Below are 16458 nucleotides of genomic sequence, written 5' to 3' on the forward strand. Positions count from 1 at the left end.
GTCGGGGTTCGTACTTTACATTAATGGTGGTGCTGTCAGCTGGAAGAGTTCGAAGCAGGATACAGTAGCTGATTCTACAACAGAAACTGAGTACATTGCTGCATCAGAGGTAGCAAAGGAGGCAATTTGGATCCGCAAGTTCATCACTGAACTTGGGGTGGTTCCTAGCATTGCTGACCCCATTGAGCTCTATTGTGACAACAATGGAGCTATAGCACAGGCGAAGGAACCTCGCTCACACCAGCGGACCAAACACATACTACGGCACTTCCATCTCATTCGAGAGATCATCGAGAGAGGAGATGTGAAGATTTGCAGAGTACCTACGAGGCTAACATCGCAGATCCCTTGACCAAGGCTTTGGCACAGAGGAAGCATGATGGTCACACTAGGTCATTTGGGCTTAGAGCCTACACTGATTGGCACTAGTGCTAGTGGGAGATTGTTAGCTAGAGCCCTAGAGCCAATCATTTGATGATTGTATTAGGGACTTATTGTATCATATTTTTATATTAATAAAGGCATTTGTATGGTCATTATACTTACTTGTATTGGTGCCAAATAAACTAAGTATAATAATGTCCTTGAGTAGATGGTTCTCACCTATATCAATTGGTTAGTTGAACCGATAGTGAGATGATATAGGGAACACTACTCTAAATCATTCCTAGTCGAGTATTAACATTCAAGGACAATGTTAATGCAATAAGACTAGCATGTAGGTCAACTCGATGACTTGATCTCACAAGTCATGGATATGGAGATATCAAGTTGACACATGGGTATGCATTGGAGAATGTATACTGAATGACCCACCATGAGAAAGTATCATGGATCGTTATATGAGTGTCATATACTTTCTCATGTGGCTATTAGTATGACTATTAGTCCTTAGACCTGAAGTCACCATGGATCCCTACATAAGGAGTTATGTACTTTGGTTTCGTCAAACGTCACCCGTAACTGGGTGGACTATAAAGGCGATTATTGGGTATATAACGAATTATGTAGAGGGATGTGAGTGATGTAGATGGGATCTATCCCTCCCATATGACGGGAGCGACATCGGTATTCTTGATAGAGTGAGACCACTAAGTGCATGGTCATGCCCAAATGAGTCAACATTAGATGTTGAGCTCATTTGATCGAGTGAGTCTACTTGGAGTTCAAGATTTAGATTGGTCAGAGGATGACACGGTCTATGCCTCACATTGACCAATCTAGATGTCTAGGATAGAAGGACACTTGTCATATATTGTGAGGAGTCACAATTAGTAGTCACAAGGTGATGTCGGATCTCGACATTCTTGTAACTTGGGTAGTAATGATGTGTTGCTAGATACAGCTCATTACTTATGCTCCTAAATGGGTTTAGGGCATTGCCAACATTACAAGAACCTATAGGGTCACACACTAAGGACAATTAGATGGAGATTAGGTTCATATGATGAACCAAGAGGATTAGATTCATTTGATGAATCAAATTGGATTAAGAGTAATCCTAATTAGGCTAACTTGAGTTCGACTCAAGTTGATTCATGTGTTCAATGAGTCTAATTTAGATTTTGACTCATTGAATCAATTTAATTAAATGAATTAGATTCATTATATTAAGTTGGCTTGAATCAAATGGTTGGATTCGATCAACCATGGAAGAGATTTGGTCAAGTTTGACTTGACTTGAGAGGAAGATTAAAAGTCAAGTTTGACTTGACTTTATGCCACCTCATTGGTGAGTTGGCATTGAAGTGGACCAATGATGTTACTCCACATCATCATGGGTGCCACCTCATGGAAGTTACAAAGCCATTTTCTTAATAACTTCACATTAATTGCATTTAATGGGGAGTTACACATGAAGATAGTGGCCGGCCACATTTTGAATGGGATGAATTGATTTTCATTCATTCATTCAAGTGTGCTTCTTCTTCCTTCTTCCTCTCAAGCTCTCCCTCTCCCTCTCCTCCTTGCTTGGCCGAATCTTACCAAGGTGCTAGCACACCTTTGTGTGAGGTTTTCTCCACCTACGTGTCCGTGTGGATACTTCTAGAGGACCGATGCTTGACGGTCTAGAGATCCGGCAATTCCTTGGACGAGCGGGAACGCGAAAGGGCACGCTTCAAGGTATACTTCTTAACACATAGATCTAGGAGTAGATCTAAAGTTTTGAAACTCGTACTCGTAATTTTCGTTCAGTTTTCCTTGCACGGATCTACGGCTTTGGGTGATTCGGGCTTTCCGCGACGCGAAAAGCGGTTTTCGCGGCCCGAAGAACCCAACACCTCGTTATAGTTTTGATGTGATCAACCAAGTTAAGTTAGGTCTTGTTATGTTTTGATATCATTGTGTTTAAGTGTATAGGAACTTAGGAGCACAAGAGCTCGAGTTAAAGACATAGATAGCGATAAGGATGGCACGGGTGAGAGTCGACGGGTTCGATGCGTTTGAGGGACAAGGTGTTGTGGAAGAGTACGTCGGCGGACGAGAAGGAAGCGCATGGTGGTTTTGAGGGACGAGAAGCCGAAGCGAAAGGTTATTCAAGAAGGTCAGAAAATGGGTTTGGGTGAACCCTATTCCTGATGGCCGAAATCACCCAAGCGAGCAGAACTTGAGCAAGAGCCTTGATCAAAAAGTCAACAGGGAGGTTGACTTTGGTCTGGGCGCATGGACCAAGTCCAGGCGCCCGGATCACCTGGGCGCCCAAGGGTGCCTCGCCCAGTGGGAGCTATATCGACACCATCCAGGTGTTAGGAACCCTTCCAGGCATCCGGAACCCTTCTAGGTGCCTAAAATAGAAAGTTGATCAAATTCAACATGTCGCGATCCGTTACAACCTGGATAAAATTTTATCCACATCTAGGTACCTGGAACCCTTCCAGGCACCTCGATCAGGACTATAAATACAACTCTGATCCCATAAGCTAAATAGAACACTTGTAAACAATTTACTTTGATTTTAGCTTTGTAATTTGGTGTTTTAATTTTTGTAAGAGGCTTCTCAGCCTGAAAGTGACTTTAGTGAGTTTTAACATCTTAGATTAGCAATCCCCTGATTGCAAATCAAGTAAAAATTTGTGTCTCTTTCTCTTTTTAATTAGTCTCTTAATTTTATTTATGCAAGTGTTTTAATAAATCTTATAAAGATCGAGAAAGGTATTTCTGGTTTTTTATTTCAGGTTATTCACCCTCCTCTAGCTAGCCACAAGGGACCAACAAGTGGTATCAGAGCGAGGTCACTTCAAAAGGATTAATAGTCGACCGAAGTACAAGAGATGGTCGGACCAAGTATCTACCCACCGAACTTCAAGGGGGAGTTTGCGATTTAGGAAAGAAAGATGGAGGTATTTTTTAAAACAAATTTAATTTATTACTAATATTAAAATATAGTTTTGTAGCTCCAAAAGATAAAGAAGAATATCAATGGACCAAGAAGGAGTAAGAAGATTTTGTAACAAATGGACAAGCCGAATTCCATCTACTGAGCATACTACCTTCGCAAGAAGTCAACAGAATCAATGCCTACAAATTAGGAAAGGATCTTTAGGAGAAGTTTCTAGAGCTACACAAAGGTACGTCCAAAGCTAAACTCGCGAGACAGGACCTACTTCGGAACCATATCAATAACCTTCAACTAGAAGAAGGCAAAATCATAGCACACTTTCACTCAAGGATCAAGGAACTCATCACCGAACTCACGAATCTCGAAAAAAATGTAATCAATCGAGATTTGCTAAGATACGTGCTTAACACATTTCTTTGGAATCCTGAATGGTCAACCTTAGTAGATACTTATTACATCTCTAAGGATCTAGAAGTAAGTACATTAGAAGAATTTTTTTCTATACTTGAAGTGTATGAAACTAGATGTGCAAATCTGAAGAAGGAACTCAAACACAACATTGCCTTAAGGAAAAAAATGGATGAATCAGAATCCGAAACGACTCTCGATGATGATGAAATTGTCTTTTTGGTAAGAAAATTTAAAAAATTTATTAAAACTAATAAGTTTAATCAAGGGCAGGATAATAGAAGGAAAAGAAAGGTAAGATACTACTACTGTAATGAAGAATGGGCACGTCAAGGACAACTGCCCAAAACTGAAGAACAAAAATAAGGACAAGAAAAAAAGACAAAAAGGTGACCCAAGCAACCCAGAAAAGGCACAAGAACCTAAAGGCGACATGTGATAAAACTTCATCAGAATCAGAAATCAAAACCTACGCCTGACTTACACTAATGGAAAGTCACGAAGAAGGTGATGAAGCAAACTCATCAAAAATGAACATCGAGAGTATCGATAAAAGGGGAGCAACATCAGAAGAAAGTAGCTCTTCAAGAGGAGCGTTTGAGATCGACAAGGTAAGTCAGGTACTATATCTACCTCCGGATAAATTGTTTAAATTTATAAAATATTGCCGAAAAGTTCTTACAAATTGAAAATAGAAAATAAAAAATTATTAAAAGAAAATAATGAGTTAAAAGGAACTTTAGCAATGTCTTGTCAATTAGAGAATTTTGACAATATAAAAATAGAAAATAGAAAATAAAAATAAAAACTTAAAAATAGATATAAAAAATCTTATATGCTCACATGTTTAACAAGCTCGAAATTATAATAGGTTAAATTAACATTTTAGATATCATTAGGACCAAATTAGAAAATTGTCACCAAAGTATATTTCTAAAAAAAATTTAATTAATCCGGTTGGAAGAAATCTATTTTGGGTTTCAAAATCATGCATAAATTAAACTTTTTAATATCATACTTTTTATTTGCTAAGAATTATCAAATAAATTTGTTTACATGATTTATGTTAGAAATTATTTAGAATTTAATTTTTTTCCGAGAAAGAAAATTTCATTACACATCTATGAAAAAATTTCAAATTTTTTAACCATTGTATTATTTTTCTATAAATTTTTTTAATAAAATTTGTATTTTTCAATGTTAAAATATCTTGCGGTGCTATTTTTTGCAAAAATTATTTTTCTATTAAAGTTTATCATTCTCTATATTTAAGAAAATATTTTTTAATTTTTTTTACCATTGGTGAATTTTCTATGAATTATTTTTCCAAATATAAATTTTTAATATTAAAATTTTTCAAAATTTTAATTTTTGAATGTTTATTTTTTTATAAAAATACTTCCTCTATTATATTATCATAAAATTTCTCACGATTTTTTGAGCTTAGAAACTATTTTTAAAAAAAATTTTAACGAAAATGAATTGTTTATAAATTCTAAAAATTCATATTTTTGAAATTTAAAAGTTCATGATTTTTATGGATAATAATCACCTCATTCTTATCCCTTAGACTCTGATTTAAATTTAGTTTAAAGTTATTTTCATGAAATACCTCATTTTTATTATGATCAAAAAGAGAGAATTAAAGATTAAGTCTAGGGAGAGGGTACATTTTTTTTGAAAATCATGTACTTGTAATTTTTTTTATTGTTACTTGTTTGTAGTTTACTCTAACTTAACTTGGAATTGCTCAAATAAAAAAAGGAGAGATTGTAAGTACTCCGTGATAATTTTGATATGATCAACCAAGTCAAGTTAGGTCTTGTTATATTTTGATATCCTTGTGTCTAAGTGTGTAGGAACTTAGGAGCACATGAGCTCGAGCGAAAGACACAGCTAGTGATAAGACAGCACGGGAGAGTCGACGGACTCGGTGCGTCTAAGGGACGAGGTGCTACTGAAGAGTATGTCGGTGCATGAGGAGGAAGTGCGTTGCGGTTCCAAGGGACGAGAAGCCGAAGTGGAAGGTTGCTCGAGAATGCCGGAAAATGGGTTCGAGTGAGCCCTATTCCAAATGGACAAATCACCCAAGTGAGCAGAACCAGAGCAAGAGCTCGGACCAAAAAGTCAACAGGGAGGTTGACTTTGGTCCGGGTGCCTGGACCAAGTCCAAGCGCCCTAATGGTCAGGGCGCTCAGATCACCTGGGTGCCCCCGGGGTGCCCCCAGGGTGCCTCGCCCAACGGGGGTTGTATCATCACTGTTTAGACACTCGAAACCCTTCCAGACACTCAGAATAGAAAGTTTATCAAAAATCAATGTGTCACGATCTGTTGCGATCTGGATAAAATTTTATCCACGTCCAGGCACCTGGTGTCACGCCCCCAAAGGAGTCCCTGCCAGACAAAAATCCGACAGCATCTCCCCTGTACCGGTGACAATATGAAGCATCACTACAAACAAAATATACATCAGCCACATGCGGCTTGAATATTTATATACACAACCACGCAGTTATAATAACAGCCCACTCGGCTGGAATGAAACAATCACAACCACGCAATTATATATAAAACAGCCCACACGGCTGTACTAAAACACAGCGGAAAAATGAAGAAAAGCTCACACAACACAAATAAATACAATGCATGCCGGCACGGCTTAAACACAAATACAACACCAAAACCTGAAGATAGTCACATGGCTAAACACAAATACAATGCCAGAAATAATAAAAAGATATACAAAAGAAAACAAGTACGGTCTTCGGATGTGACGTAGGACCCGGCAGACAGGATACTCCGAGCGACACTCCAACCATCTACCTGAAAACATAAGGATATACATGCGGTGGTGAGTATAGGTAACTCAGCGGGTAATAGACAAGATAGTGCATGGTCCATAAACAACATGGAGATCACAAGTATACAATCTCAATAGGGAAATAAAGAACATGATCATACTATCATAATCAATGCATCTGAACATACCTGCCCTACTAACCTGACATACATACTGTACAAACCACAACCGACATAATGATAGATACATACCCAATCTGGAATCAACACCTGGTACAATGGTCAGTAAACTCACCATATCTGCAACAGACCTACTCGTGACACCTGTGCAATATAAATACGACTGCAAATACATGTAAAATAAATGACATGTATGCAGCATGACAACCATATGCAACAATCATATCACAAACAAATGTAACATACCACAAACACATGCAACTAGTATCTACTAGGCATGTATGCAAATATATCTCCAACGATGCACTGCGCATCAAATGCAAATGTGCATGCATGCTCCATGGTCACCCCCGCCACCTCTCTAGACACCACGACCCCTGTATGGCCGAGAGGCTTGGGTCCGTGACAAACCGTACTAGCCTCCAGTACATGCACCGCTATAGGCGGCCGAAGCGGACGGTCAGCTAAGTAGTTATATAACTACATAACTCAGGGTCCCTGACCACTCATAACTCAAACCCTCTGACTACTGTACCCTCAAGACTCACTACTCCAGAGTGGTTGAGGCTGACAGAACACTGAGCGGCTGAATGAGCGCGACAGGACATAGCTCCACTCCCAGCTACCACTCTCCATCAGTGGTAGAGTGGACGACTATAAAAACTGACAACCCTCTCAACTACAAAGGAGACGATAGTCGTCAGTATGCAATGAATGATGAACATGATATATATATAATCATGATACAGACACCGTCATCATCCATACAAACTCTAACTCCACATAAGCACTCCACAACATGAATATAATCGTCATGGTAAATCCACACATCTCACCAAACACATGTACACAACTACACACGTATAATCAACCAAAATCTCCAATAATCCCACTGGACACATATGCACAGAACATAAGTACCATCAACATGTATCCTCCAATAATAAACACCTCAGACACGTGTATAAACTCAAACATACAATCAACACAACTCCTCCAAAAGTACATGACAAATACGTATGTACACACGACATGTAAATGCACGGTCAACAAGATGACTCCTATAACACATACCCACCTATGTACAGTTAACATCATATACTCAATCAACATGGTAATACCAACAACCCGACAATCCCTACAAGACATACTCTACACGTGAAATCACAACAGAGTAGATATCAAGAGTAGAGACTGTATATGAATTAAATAGATCATCACAAGAGTCAGGCATAAGTATCATGCAGGAAAAACAGCAACCGATCATGATATAAGATAAAGCTGCCTAATTCATCCAATAATAACCATGCACTAAGTACAAGAAGATCTACATAGAGGCTAAGGAAGAAATACCCGCCTTTAAAAAGATAGATCGTGTCAAGTAATCCCGCATCGAGACGCTCGTCCCGAATCCAAGTCCTGCATCAATCAATATATATATATATTTTATTTAGCTAAATTCATATGAATTTAAATAGCTAAATAAAAGCCCTAACCCAATTAGGATCACTCCAGCTAAATCTGATCTCTGATTAATCCTCCAAACAATCCTCAATCAATCCAACACATACCAATAACGATCATGTTTAACTCCACCTAGTGATCCCAAATCCAATACGATATTAAATCCATCCTTAATCCAACTCCTTCTAAACCAAACTTAATCCACAACCATCAATTAATCGATCAATTGTATCATCTCTACTAAACATCCAACATCAATCTTACATAATCCATCTACTTCAATTAATCCAACCCAAAATTAATCACCACTGACCATCACACTAATCAAATCCAATCATCCATAATCATCTCATTATCTCTTATCAATATGAATTAAATCAATACATCTACTCACCACAAATAAATCTAAACAAGAATAACAAAACCCTACAAGCCATAGAAAAACCTAATTTAGCGATATACTAATGAGAAAAACAAAAGTACATCATCAAACTACACTCACCTAGAGATAAGGCAGCTAATCCAATAGTTAGCAGCTTTTCTTTCACTGCCTGGAAGCTACAAAGAACACTACCACCGAATTCCTTCCAAGATCAAATCCAGAATCCAACTATAGAGAAATTGGTTTACTGAAACCCTAATAAACAGAACCATACTCACCTCCATCAAGCCTCTACTTCTTCACCGCAATCTTAGCAGCCGCAAGAATTGAAGAAGGTGATGACCTGCTCAAGGAAGATCCATCACTAGTTGATCCGAAGCTTTCCCCTAGCCAAAAACGGAAGGATATCTAAATTGGAATCCATAGGACTGAAATCTTGAATCCACAAGATTTTTCCTTCGACACTTACCACAATCGTCGCCTACAGACGGCGTCGCGCGATCCATCTCCACTGGTGATGATCCGTAACCCCCTCTAGTGAATAGATCCCAGAGAAGAACTGAGAAGGGCGCAATCCATCACGATAAATGCGAATCCACTCCCCGGCTGTTGTGCCCTAGCTTCGCCGGATCACCTTCATCGCCCGCAAGAAAGGAAGAGGAGGAAGACCCAACACCTCAAGAAGGATAGGGAGGAGGAAGTGTTGGAGCAATCCCAATGGTCCGCGGGACCATGTGTTTTGGTGTTTGGGCAAAGGGTTTAAGTTAGGATTACCCTCGATATTTGATATGTGTACTTGAGTTGTGCAGGACTGCAGGTGACACATGTGACTCAGGTTGACGGCTTCGGGTCCGGTGAAGGATGGAGCATCCGAGGGACCGTGGACAAGGCAGCGAGGACAAGGGCCGAGGGAAGCGACTTCGAGGCATACGCGAAGGATGGCATTGGGGACGAGCCGCGGGCTTGGATGCATCCGAGGGACGAGAGCCAAAGGAAGTAGGCTTGAAGGCAAGAGGTCAAAGCTGCAAAGAAAGCGTCAAATGAGTCATAAGGGTGAGGGTACGAGTGCATGAGAGATTATACTCAGAGTAAAATCCTAGTTTTAGGGTTTTACTGTAGCGTACTGTAACAGTTACTGTAGCGTACTGTAACAGTTACTGTAGCGCACTGTAGCAGTCGACTGGTGATGGATCTGTCGACTGATGCACTGTAGCATAGCCGTTGAGAGAGCCGTTGGGCTGGCACCAGTCGACTGGTGCAAGGACCAGTCGACTGGTAACGGGCAAATCAGGTTCTGATTTGTTCCAAGCTCTATAAGAAGGAGCTTGGTATGGCCGGCCAAGGCGACGAAATTAGACTTAGTTAAAGCCTAATTAGTAGTCACTAAGTGCTCAAAGGTTCCCTTGTGTCCAAGTGTTTTTGGAGAGTGTTGTGGTGAGGTTTCTCCACCCACAAGGAGGTTGAGCTAGCCGGAGTTTGCCGGGGACTAATCCACCGACGGATTGAGGGATCGTCCACCTTACGGACACGCCTTGGAGTAGGAGCAAGTTAGCTCCGAACCACGTAAACGAACGTGTTAGCGGTTTGTATTTCCATTCTTGTATTTAGTGTTTAGCTTTCTATTTGTGTTTGTTTGTATTCCGCTGCGCTAACATCATAGGAAGCAAGGATTTGGGGGTGCCGTCTATCTAACCCCCCTTCAAGCCGGCCACCGATCCTCCAACAAGTGGTATCAGAGCGAGGACGCTCTCCATCGGACTAACCGCCGAGAAGAGCAACGCATAAGAAGATGGCCGTGTTGATTGTCCCTCCAAAGTTTGAAGGAGGAAGCCTTGGGGACATCACATTTTGGATGATGAAGATAGAAGTCTTCTTCGACACGGATTGGGATACAATGATGGTGATCAAGTACCCGTTCGAAGTCCCAAGAGACAAGAAGGGAAAAAGACTCCGACCACGACATTGGACGGAAGAGCAAACCACACGATCGGAGGCAAATTCAAAGGTAATATCTATATTGATTGATATTTTTCCTAATCATGTGATAAATGGTGTAGGTGAGTATAAGAACGCCCACGAGTTGTGGAGCAAGGTGAAGATGGTTCTACAAGAAGAACCTAAACCTACACAAGAGGAAGAAGAACCCATTGAGATGGGTCTAGTTGCTCAAGTTGAGGAGGAGCAAACGGAAGTTGAGCCATGCTCAACATCCGAGGAGGAGAAGGAGGATGAAGTAGCATCAACATCCTCAAGGGTTGAAGAAGAGTCCAAGACAAGTGAAGAAGAGGTCTTGGAGGTCAACCTAGTGAGCACCTCCATCGAAGTGAAGTCAAAGAACAACATAATTTGTTTTGGTTGCAAGGAGAAGGGACACTACAAGAGTAGATATCCTATGGGTAAGAAAGAGGTATCTCCTAAACTCAATTCAATTCATTTAGAATCTAATTTGAGTGATAGGAAAAAGAAGGAGAAGAAGCACATTAGATGCTTCACGTGTGGAGAACTTGGACACTACCACACAAGATGCTCGAGGAAGGGAGAGTTCAAGAAGTTGGAGCATTTAAAGAAATGGGAGAAGAAGAAGAGGAGCTCAAGTCAAGGGGGAGCTTCAAGGGTAAGGGAGGTATACCCTAATTTGAAGTGTAATTCAAATTCAAATTCTTATGTTCCCATGCATGCTAGGAGAAATAATGATTATCATTATGTAGCAATGAAAAATTTTGGATTTAGATATCATGATAGGAGTAGGGTAAATGTGGATCATAACCCTAGGAAATCTATGCATGATAAATTTAGAAATGATAGACCTAGGAAAGTTAAATTCTCATTACCTAAGGAGAAGAAGGTAATAGAGAACCAAGACATTAATCCCAAGAAGGGGAGACATATGCCTAGAAAGGGTAGGTCTAGAAATGTCCAAGGTGGACATGTTGACTCTAGGGTTAGGAACCTAGAAAGGGAGAATCAAGCTTTGAAGGCAAAGCTTGATGGTTTAGAGAAATTCCTTAAGAGATTCACTATTGGATCTAAGGGATTAAGTATGGTGTTGGGGAGTCAAAAACCCAACAATGATAGATCGGGTTTGGGATACCGATCTAGTGTCTCCAAGGTCAAAAGGAGACCATGTGCTAAGGTGGCACATGATAAGGGCAAGGGAGAGCCATCCAAGGCTAAAAATAAATATGCTAGGGTTGCATATGACTATGGCAAGGATGATGTGTCCAAGGTCAAGAAGATAAGGAGATCTTCTAAGGGACATCATTGTGGTGTAGCCACAATAGATGAGTCACCTAGGGAGGTGGCTAAGGCTAAGAGCTCTAGGGAAAGCTCAAAGAGTCAATTTGAGACCCATGTCCAATGGATCTCAGGTGGGTTCTACTTGGGATTCTAGATGAGTCATGGAATGTGCCAAAAGGTTTAGAGACGGATTTGAGTCTCAACCTTAGGGAATTGGCACAATTGGTGTGTGTTTCATGCAAGAAATATGACATTTAGGGTCATATAGCATGATAATTGGTTTTGGATGTATAGATGCCATATAAACCAATTCTAGGGATGCATTGTGGGTTGGTATGGGAAAATACATCAAGAGAAAGCCAAAACTAGGACTTTAGGTCAAGGTTTAATTGAACCATTTAGCTAGTTTTGGATTTTGTTTCAATCTTGGGATTGGTGATAGATATATTTTTTAATATATTTTTCCCAGGTAGACAAGGATACAATAGACCTCTCCACAAAATTTGGAAATTTTTGGAGGTCTAGGGAATTTCTGGTGCATTTCTGAAGTTGGCCTGAAAAGACTAATTTTTTCAGAAATAGGGTACCAATCGACTGGTACAGATACCAGTCGACTGGTAACAATGTTTTTGAGCACAGAATGGTTCTGTAAGCTCATTTTGACGAGGGCAGTCGACTGGTACCGACACCAGTCGACTGGTAACAGTAGATTTCGACTACAGAATGTTTCTGTAAGGTTCTGTCGAAGGGGGCAGTCGACTGATACCAGTCTGAAACTGTTTTCAGCATTGGTTTGTGACCATGTCAACTCGCTTAGATGTATGAGATCCAAGGGGGATTAATACATGAGTTTAGGGTCAGTTTGGATGATAAGTTTTCGACAATTGGGATATTGTTAGAGAACTTTTTGGATGTTAGGCAAAGGGGGAGAAGTAAGGTTTAATTGGGAAAACCTTAAGTTCCTTTGCGTAGGAGGAGCCTTGGGATAGGTTCTTAAAAAGCCCTGTGGGAAAATCCTAGCTCAATGGGGAGCTTAGGTGTAGGGGGAGCCTTGTGATAGGTTCCAATGCTTGGTGCATTGTTTCGGCGGTTGCCAAGTGTGTAGCCTTGGCAATGTAAGTCCATTCGGCGGTTGCCAAGTGTATAGCCTTGGCAATGTAAGTCCATTCGGCGGTATAAGTCCAAGTGTGTAGCCTTGGCATCGTAAGTCCATCGTTTTTAGCATGTTTATTTGCTATATATTTTCCCTAACTTAAACGTATTGCCAAACACCAAAAAGGGGGAGATTGTTGGAGCAATCCCAATGGTCCGCGGGACCATGTGTTTTGGTGTTTGGGCAAAGGGTTTAAGTTAGGATTACCCTCGTTATTTGATATGTGTACTTGAGTTGTGCAAGACTGCAGGTGACACATGTGACTCAGGTTGACGGCTTCGGGTCCGGTTAAGGATGGAGCATCCGAGGGACCGTGGACAAGGCAGCAAGGACAAGAGCCGAGGGAAGCGACTTCGAGGCATACGCGAAGAATGGCATTGGGGACGAGCCGCGGGCTTGGATGCATCCGAGGGACGAGAGCAAAAGGAAGTAGGCTTGAAGGCAAGAGGTCAAAGCTGCAAAGAAAGCGTCAAATGAGTCATAAGGGTGAGGGTACGAGTGCATGAGAGATTATACTCGGAGTAAAATCCTAGTTTTAGGGTTTTACCGTAGTGGCACTGCAGCAGTTACTGTAGCGTACTGTAGCAGTACTGTAGCGCACTGTAGCAGTCGACTGGTGATGGATCAGTCGACTGATGCACTGTAGCATAGCCATTGAGAGAGTCGTTGGGCTGGCACCAGTCGACTGGTGCAAGGACCACTCGACTGGTAATGGGCAAATCAGGCTCTGATTTGTTCCAAGCTCTATAAGAAGGAGCTTGGTATGGCCGGCTAAGGCGACGAAATTAGACTTGGTTAAAGCCTAATTAGTAGTCACTAAGTGCTCAAAGGTTCCCTTGTGTCCAAGTGTTTTTGGAGAGTGTTGTGGTGAGGTTTCTCCACCCACAAGGAGGTTGAGCTAGCCGGAGTTTGCCGGGGACTAATCCACCGACGGATTGAGGGATCGTCCACCTTACGGACACGCCTTGGAGTAGGAGCAAGTTAGCTCCGAACCACGTAAACGAACGTGTTAGCGGTTTGTATTTCCATTCTTGTATTTAGTGTTTAGCTTTCTATTTGTGTTTGTTTGTATTCCGCTGCGCTAACATCATAGGAAGCAAGGATTTGGGGGCGCCGTCTATCCAACCCCCCTTCAAGCCGGCCACTGATCCTCCAACAGGAAGGTTCTGTGGTCATGTGGCTCCGATACGATCAGGCGAAGTCCATTGGGCAACGCGGCACCTACCGACGTCGGTGATGTCGGGCAGAGGCGACACCGAGAGAGAGGAAGGGAGGAGGGGTCGTCGGTGGCTTGGTATCCAAGAGGGTCTACTGGTGGTGAGACACACTGAAGGAGGGAATCGTCGCCGGCGGTGAGCTCACGGCGATCGGTCGTCGGCGCCGCGTGTGCGTGAGAAGGGTCGGGATCGAGCAAGGAGATCGGGAGGGGAAAGGAATTAAGAATTGGAGGAGAGAAAAAGGGAGATTAGGGATTTAATTTTATACCTTATGTTAAACTTAATTAAACCCTAAGTTAAATTCTCAATCAACTCCCATTTAAATGGGTAACCTAAATAGGCCTCCACTGTACCCCGAATCCATCCCCTCAAAACGGGCCATACAGACTCCGTTTAAATCCCAAGAAAATTCTAAAAATTTCGGAAAAATCCAATAAGATTTTTCGTCCAATAATATTTATTATTAAATTTTCGGTATCTTACACCTGGAACCCTTCCAATCGTCCTGATCAGGGCATGCATCCCTGATCCTAGAAGCAAAATACAACACTTGTAAACAATCTACTTTGAGTTTAGCTTTGTAATTTGGTGCTTTAACTTCTGTAAGAGGCTTCTCCACCTGAAAGAGACTTTAGTGAGCTTTCAATATCTTGGATTAGTAATCCCCTGATTGTAAACCAAGTAAAAAAAATCCGTGCCTCTTTCTCTTTTTAATTAGCTTCTTAATTCTGTTTATGCAAGTGTTTTAATAAAGTTTATAAAGATCAAGAAAGATATTTCTGATTTTTTATTTCAAGCTATTCACCCCCTCTAACCGGTCGCAAGGGACTGACTATGCTTAATCAACAGTCCCCATGAGATCCATACTTTTATTACTGACGATGTAGCCATGCACTTGTGACTTCGTAACAAGTTTTTGGCGTCATTGCTGGGGACTGTTTCTGATTAATATTAGTTGATTAACATATGAGTTATTCTAGAATTATTAATAGGATTTTCATTTATTTGTCTATTTTTATTTCTTCATTTACTTTTCTTATTATTAGTTTATAGTTCAGTTTTTCTTTTCCTTTATTTCTGCATTTACTTTATTATTTCTTATTAAGCATTTTACTTCTTATCTTTAATTTTACATGTTTCCTCATAATTTTTTTTAGATACTATGAGCCTAACATGTCTAACAGACCTTTAAGAGAATTTTTTGCACCCATGTCTACAAGATTTTTATCTCCGATTGTGAAACCTCATATTAAAGAAAAAAGTTTCCAACTAGACCCAGAAATAATCACCATGATACAAGGTCACAAATTTGGAGGAGAAGTATCAGAAAACTCATATCTACACCTTGAGACATTTTTGGAACTTTACGATATGGTGAACTATGAAGGAGTTCCAATAGATGCATTTCAATTGATGACATTTCCTTTCAGTATCAAAGATAGGGCAAAGACTTGGTTTAATTTTCTCCGTTCTCAAAGTATCATAAGTTGGAAATAATTGGAGCAGCAATATCTGAATCATATTTTTCCTCCAAGCAGAATAGTGTATATGAGAAATTGCATTACAAATTTTACTCAGGCAGATGAAGAATCACTATTTAAAGTATGAGATAGATTCAAGAGTCTATAAAGATAGTGCTCTCATCATGCTTTGGAAAAATGACTGGCTCTACATATATTCTATAGGGAAATTTCTTACTCAAATAATTATTTATTTGATTCATCAACTGGATGTTCTTTTATGAACAAAAGTGTGGAAGAAGCATATACATTAATTGATCAAGTGACATTGAACCTCCAAGAATGGTCAAATAAAAGTTAAATGGATTCTTTTGTTGGTGCAATATTCCCTAGGGTCAAGGTTGACCAGATTGACTAAGCTTGAGTTGGCTCAAGTTCAAGTCTCGATGTTTGTGTTTCGATGTTTGACAATACATGGAAACTGATAGTAAATGGAGATTGCAGGTGCAATCGTTCATTTGGGGAGATTGTTGGTACAATTTTCCTCTGGTCAAGGTTGACCAGGCGGATGAGAAGACCTAGTGAGTGAAGCTAGGCAGAAGGAAAATCCTAGTGAGTGAAGCCAGGTGAAAGACCTAGTGAGTGAAGCTAGGCAGAAGTGAAAGTCCTGGTGAGTGAAGCCAGGCAGATGGAAAGTCCTGGTGAGTGAAGCCAGGCAAATGGGAAGACCTGGTGATTGAAGTCAGGCAGATGGGAAGACCTGGTGAGTGAAGCCAAGCAAGTGGAAATCCAGGTGGGTCAAGATTGACCGGACATC

General features: G+C 40.7%; 1 non-coding gene across 1 annotated transcript; it reads right to left on the bottom strand.

Moving 5' to 3' along the window:
• Nucleotides 1-15727: 15727 nt before the first annotated feature.
• Nucleotides 15728-15833, bottom strand: LOC121974032. The gene has a single exon (XR_006109913.1). It is a non-coding gene; the product is annotated as a small nucleolar RNA R71 (small nucleolar RNA).
• Nucleotides 15834-16458: the final 625 nt, after the last annotated feature.

The sequence above is a fragment of the Zingiber officinale genome, chromosome 4A, assembly GCF_018446385.1.
Source record: "Zingiber officinale cultivar Zhangliang chromosome 4A, Zo_v1.1, whole genome shotgun sequence".
Taxonomy (NCBI): Eukaryota; Viridiplantae; Streptophyta; class Magnoliopsida; order Zingiberales; family Zingiberaceae; genus Zingiber; species Zingiber officinale.